Source organism: Melanaphis sacchari, unplaced genomic scaffold (assembly GCF_002803265.2).
Source record: "Melanaphis sacchari strain LSU unplaced genomic scaffold, SCAv2.0 Contig10_pilon_pilon, whole genome shotgun sequence".
In the NCBI taxonomy this organism is placed as follows: domain Eukaryota; kingdom Metazoa; phylum Arthropoda; class Insecta; order Hemiptera; family Aphididae; genus Melanaphis; species Melanaphis sacchari.
Genome location: NW_020270420.1, coordinates 4,378,673 through 4,384,672, shown reverse-complemented (window position 1 = coordinate 4,384,672; position 6,000 = coordinate 4,378,673). Strand labels below are relative to the sequence as shown.

The following is a 6,000-nucleotide window of genomic DNA, read 5'->3' as shown; positions in this document are numbered from 1 at the left end:
AATAATAATATGTTATTATATTTCATCATTTGTACACAGAATATCGAATGGCATTTTCAAATGCGATGGTAACGGCAAAAGTTAAAGCAGCCTATCATATTATTAATTATTGTAAAAAAATTACTTTTATAATAGTTATGTATAAAATCATAAGATATACTTAGTCATATTAGCTGACAGTTCGTGTCCGCTTAAAATCGATTTTCACTTGTAAGTATTTATCACTGAATTCAAATTTAACATTTTTTTTTTTTCAGAAGCCAACCTAATAAATCAGTGCACTCAACACCTACTGCATAGTGGTATATATATTGTGAATAAATTTTAAAAATAAGTATCTTTGAAAAGCTTATTATCTGTGTATAGTTAAAGAGAAAAAGATTGTTATAGTTAATTAGTGTTATGTATTTTGATCATCAGTCTACATATCAGATTTCAAAGGTTTGAGAGTCCTAATTTTTAGGTAGCACGCAGAATTACCGTCTTATGAATTTATCGATGTAATGTATGAAAATTAATAAATAATATATTTTTATAAACAACTATAATCTTTATATTTAATAATTATGTTTAATTTAAGTATCCAATTTCATCAAAATTTGAATTATAAAAGACTATAAATATGAATTTTTTTATACTATGATTATATAATTTCAATGTCTATTAACTAGGGTGTGTACTACTTATAAAGAGCTCTTATAAAAATGACAAGCCCTTTTTATACTAGATCTGTTTTTACTCAGAATACATTTTTTCCTTTTTTTCCTCCCGATAATTATGAGAAGTTCTTGTAATTTTATGATTTTGATCTCTTAGAGTACTAATTTTAAACCAACAGCCATCTACAAAGTTAAATTTTGACGCAATTTTACTGCTGCAAAATTTGTTTACAGACCAGGTTAGGTTATTAATAATCAAGTTAGGATAGGATATTTTATAAATTCATTTACATTTATATTAAAAAATATATATATATCTTGCCATAGTGCCATGTTTTAACTTATATCAAAAATAGTATAATGTTTTTATGAAAAACATAAGAAGTAAAAATCGTTACATTATGATTAGTGTCTTCACAATATAACGTCACATGTATAATATATACTCTATAATGTATAATGTATAGGTATCTACTACCTACTTTGGTAATCTGGAACAATATATATATATATATATATATATATTAGAACGTGCAATAATTAATGAAAGATTTGTAAACAACAGTCATAGAAATTAATTTGGTTTACAGTCAATTCAATTTACCAGAATACATAACAATCTGTTTATCTCTTAGTTTTGATATTGTAATTAGGTTAATCTGTTAGTATGACTATAAATAATTCAACTATTCGACTTTAATGCTTTGAACACAATCCATAATACATTAAGATGTGAGGTGTACTCTAGTAAAAAACTATGTCTAAAACACAGTATTTTCAAAATTCACAATTACAACAGTTACATATTATAGTATTATGTTCCTAATGTATTAAAACTTAATACTAATGAATCCCTTGTAAAATTAATACACACATTTCCCAATAATATTTTATTATTATAATTTATTGAAACTAGGTTTTGTTTTTTTCTAACTAAAAATACAATTTGAAGACACATGTTATATAATTTAAAACATCTATATAACAAAATTCATATATAATATAAATTTACCATGAGTAATATATGGATATTTATTTGCATATGAATAACATTAGAATGTTAACGGTAAATAATAAAATATAATATATTAATATTACAATATATTTTTATATTATTAGCACATGACTACATGCTAATATTATGAACAACTTAATGTTCAGTTAAAAAATACTTAGACTTGTTATGTTCATAAATAAATAAAATATTTTAACAATAAAACAATATATGCTTGTCGTTAGTAATATATTTTAAATCAATGTTAATTTACTAAAATATTAGTTAAATTAATAAAATTTTTCTGCAATATCCAACTAAAACAATGGGTTCGATAAATTATTGTGTAAAAGACATCTATGTTTATTTCTTTCAGTTAAGATCGATAGTTTTTCATTTTTTTCTAGGATCAAAATTTAAATCATATTCATAATTATTACACTATTTATCAATTTGGAATACATAAAAAAATATAAACTGTAAAGAATAAGAAAATATTAGGATATATTAGATAGATATCAAAACGTAAGACTAAATCATTGAAGAAAAATAAATAAATAGATACAACGCAAAATAACACTAGTAAGTTTTTGGTATTTCACCAAGTAAATTGGCAAATTTATTGTTGTTGTTCTTTTGTATTTTAATTTATGATTATGGTTGTTTTTGAAATAGGTGAACTATCGTTCCAACTGAACTATTCAATCAATCATCATTTAGGAAATTTCTATAATTTATTTTGATAAATTACATAAGTGTAGCTTTACACACACACACACACACACACACACACACACATATATATATATATTGATCTTAAGAAAGTTGATATTGTTTTATGCTTAGACAAAATAGTTTTATATTAATTGTATGTATAATAATTTGCTTGTGGCAAAACTCAAAAATATATATTATGTTATAGCTTATTTTTTTAAATAAATTCTTAATTCTAGAAATATAATGTCAATAAATTTTATCTTGAATACTAAATGTATTCTAATTTAAAGTATTCAAATCTATAACATATTAATACGAATAATTTGGATAAAACTAAAATAAATGTTATTTGAAACTATATTACTATAATTTTACTTCAAATTCAAAACAAAATCGATGGAGATAATATGCATTCACCAAGTAGATCGATAAAATGATATGTATAATAATTCTATTTATAAGAAATACTGTTTTAAATGTATTGCTATTCTTATATTCTTATTTGTGTAATAACGGCGTATTGTACATCAATAAAATTGAATAACTTTCTAGTACTTTTTACATGTCATGAATATTACATTACATTACTTTACATTATTTATATTACTATCTGTATTATGCAGATATTTGTAAAGAATTAAAATTAATGAAATAAAAATGCAGGTAATTCAAATATTTACTATTTTCTTTTATATTAAATAACATAAAAACTTAATGCAAATAAAGATAATATGATGTGTTTTTTTTTATGTTTTTGTAGCATATTTTGTTATTTTTTTATCGTCATTCAACAAGTACAATAAAAATTTGTAACATTATTGTATTCATGGTCGTGTATAGATTAATATATATTATAGTATTTAATTGAGTTAGCAATATGTTTTTTTTTTTTTTTTGTAATATATTCGTACATTTAAAGTAATATAAAAAAATAATTATTAATTTATTTTATGAAGTTTATTTTTGTATTTTTAGTGTATATCATAACAATACATATTAAGTAAGTTTTAATAAGTAAGTGAATTTATATATTATATATGTATGATCTTTACTTTTTTAATATATTTTGATACAAGCCAAAATATATTATGTTTTTATTATGTTATAATATACTATTAATTCCAAAAAAATAAATGATCCAAACGTTTTACGCTAACTACGAACTAATAAAATAAGTTATTTATTCCAATGTTTAATTAAAATATGTATTTATAAAATATCTAATCTAATATACAATTTATTCACCTATTTATTTTGATACCGACATTAAAAGAAATATAATATATGGGGCCCACATTGTCTCATTTTACAAATATACTAAATATTTATTTTTTGATATATATATATATCCAAAACTTAATTAACAAACTTATACTTAATAATACTACTTCTATTACAGGTATTTAAACATTGTTTAAAAATTTGATTATAAAAAAATAAAACAAACAGTACTTTTTAAGAGGTTACTTTTGGATTTATTTTTAATTATTCTACATAAAATATCTCGATAGTTATTATGTAACTAAGCATAATACTATGGTATCAAATTTTCACATTAACTGATATACAATCACTTAAAAAAATAACTGAAAAGATTTATTGCTGTCTTCAGTTTTAAATAATACCTGATGTAATATTGGCGGTGTTAGGAACAAATTTAATAATAAAAAAATAATCTAAATAAAGATTAAGATAACAACACTAAATTTTATCAAAGAAACAGATAAGCAAAGCAAATTCATCTAATTAAGAGATAAAAGATAAAAATATTTCATCCAGATTAATCACAGATAATTATAGAAATAAAAATAAAAATAATTTATGTATAAATAATATATACCTTTATAAACATTTCCGTGTAATACGTTTATTTTAATTTTAATTTTATTTATTTCATGTTATATATCACTGTACACCTATTTAGCACATTATATATGCAATCAATATATTGTAATTTGTGAGTAACAATTGATTTCCAACTCAAGACTAAATAATGATATAACTTCTCTTCGTAGATTATATCACAACACGACATAATGTTTATCGCAATGAAGGAAAAATAAACGTAATTAGACAACGAGGGGGAAAATGTTTAATTTAAAAATAATATTTACATGTATTGTATTTTATAATATATCCTAAAATAATACACATATAATCGCACACTAAAATTATTTATTAACGGCATTGAAAATATATTTATGGGTATACGAAATAATGTTAAATATTTTTATACACGTACGTTTTAAAAATAGTTTTCAGATAGTTAATAGTACGCCAAGTGGTTATAAATTTTTGTTAGTTTCTATTAATTCGTATTGTAATAAAAGTTTTTGAATATTTATAAAATTATGGGAAATAACTCTGAAAATAATAAACAACAATAATATAGTCTATAGATAGGTACCTACTTACTACTTATTTAATATAAGTGAATTAATATATTCTGTCTATGTTTATAAGAATTATAATTGAATACAGACTATTAATAAATAGGAAAAATGTATAGCATTTTATCAATTATATTTGTATCCCGTGCTATTTTATATATAAGCTGTATTTGAGACAGGGAAAAATAAAAATGAAAACTTTAGCTAATTTTCATAAAAAAATTTAACTTATGAATTTAACTAGGTAAGTAAAATATTAGCTTAAATAAACATTTAGATAACTTGTAATTTATTATCTATCTAAATAAGATAAAAGATAAAAAAATAATTATTCAGATAATTTCCGACACTGGTTATTGACAGTGATGATAGTCTACACCGTTCTGGTATCTGTATCGAGTATGGTTGTACTCATACTTAATGTATTAACTTATATTTGTTATATTAACTTTTCATATTAAAAATTCAATTTCGGTTAAAAATTGTTTTTAACTCACGTTCATACACGAAAATAATTATTTATCAGTATTAACTGCATAGTTAACTGATAGTTCACTTATTACAATATTCATTAAGCGATATTATATCAATTATTTATTTATTTATTTTAATACGGGCTGCGGCTCAAAGTACGAATAGCAATTTAACATGATTAGATTATACTATTCAAAAGTTTATAAAACAGATATTACAACAAGTCAAAGTTAAAAAATAAAATTAAAAAAAAGAGACAAATTACATATTATAATGATTTAAAAATTAAAATATGAATCTTCGTTAGCAATACGCATCATCCTAAACAGTGGTTAGTTACGGGAATAATTTTCCAAGTATCTGTGAAGTATCTTATGACCCAACTAAGCTCACCATTATCGTGGAAACGTTTAAGTTCGGAGCCGTACATTACTCCAGCGTTCAAAATTACGTAGTTTCCATTTAGATTTAAGAACTATATGGACATCAGATGAAAAATTGAGCTAGACGATAATAGAACAAGGAAGGGATCAAACTCGGCCAACTCGATAAACTGAGATATAAGTACTGAATTGCCAAGCCCCGAAATAGATTATTAATATAATACAGTTGGGAAAGACAACTGAGTAGTGTTGATAATTTAATTGTTCGTACAAAATAAAGACGATTTTATTACATATGAGTCAATTAAATTAATTAAATCTATTCAAATACCAATAATTAACAATATTTTGTAAGATTATATTAATTTAAACAAATATCTTTA

General features: G+C 22.0%; 1 protein-coding gene across 1 annotated transcript in view; it reads right to left on the bottom strand.

Annotated features, from left to right (window-relative positions):
* The window catches only part of LOC112603591 (limbic system-associated membrane protein-like), a 174,823-nt gene that overhangs the window by 65,324 nt on the left and 103,499 nt on the right, over nt 1–6,000 (bottom strand). The window lies entirely within an intron of this gene.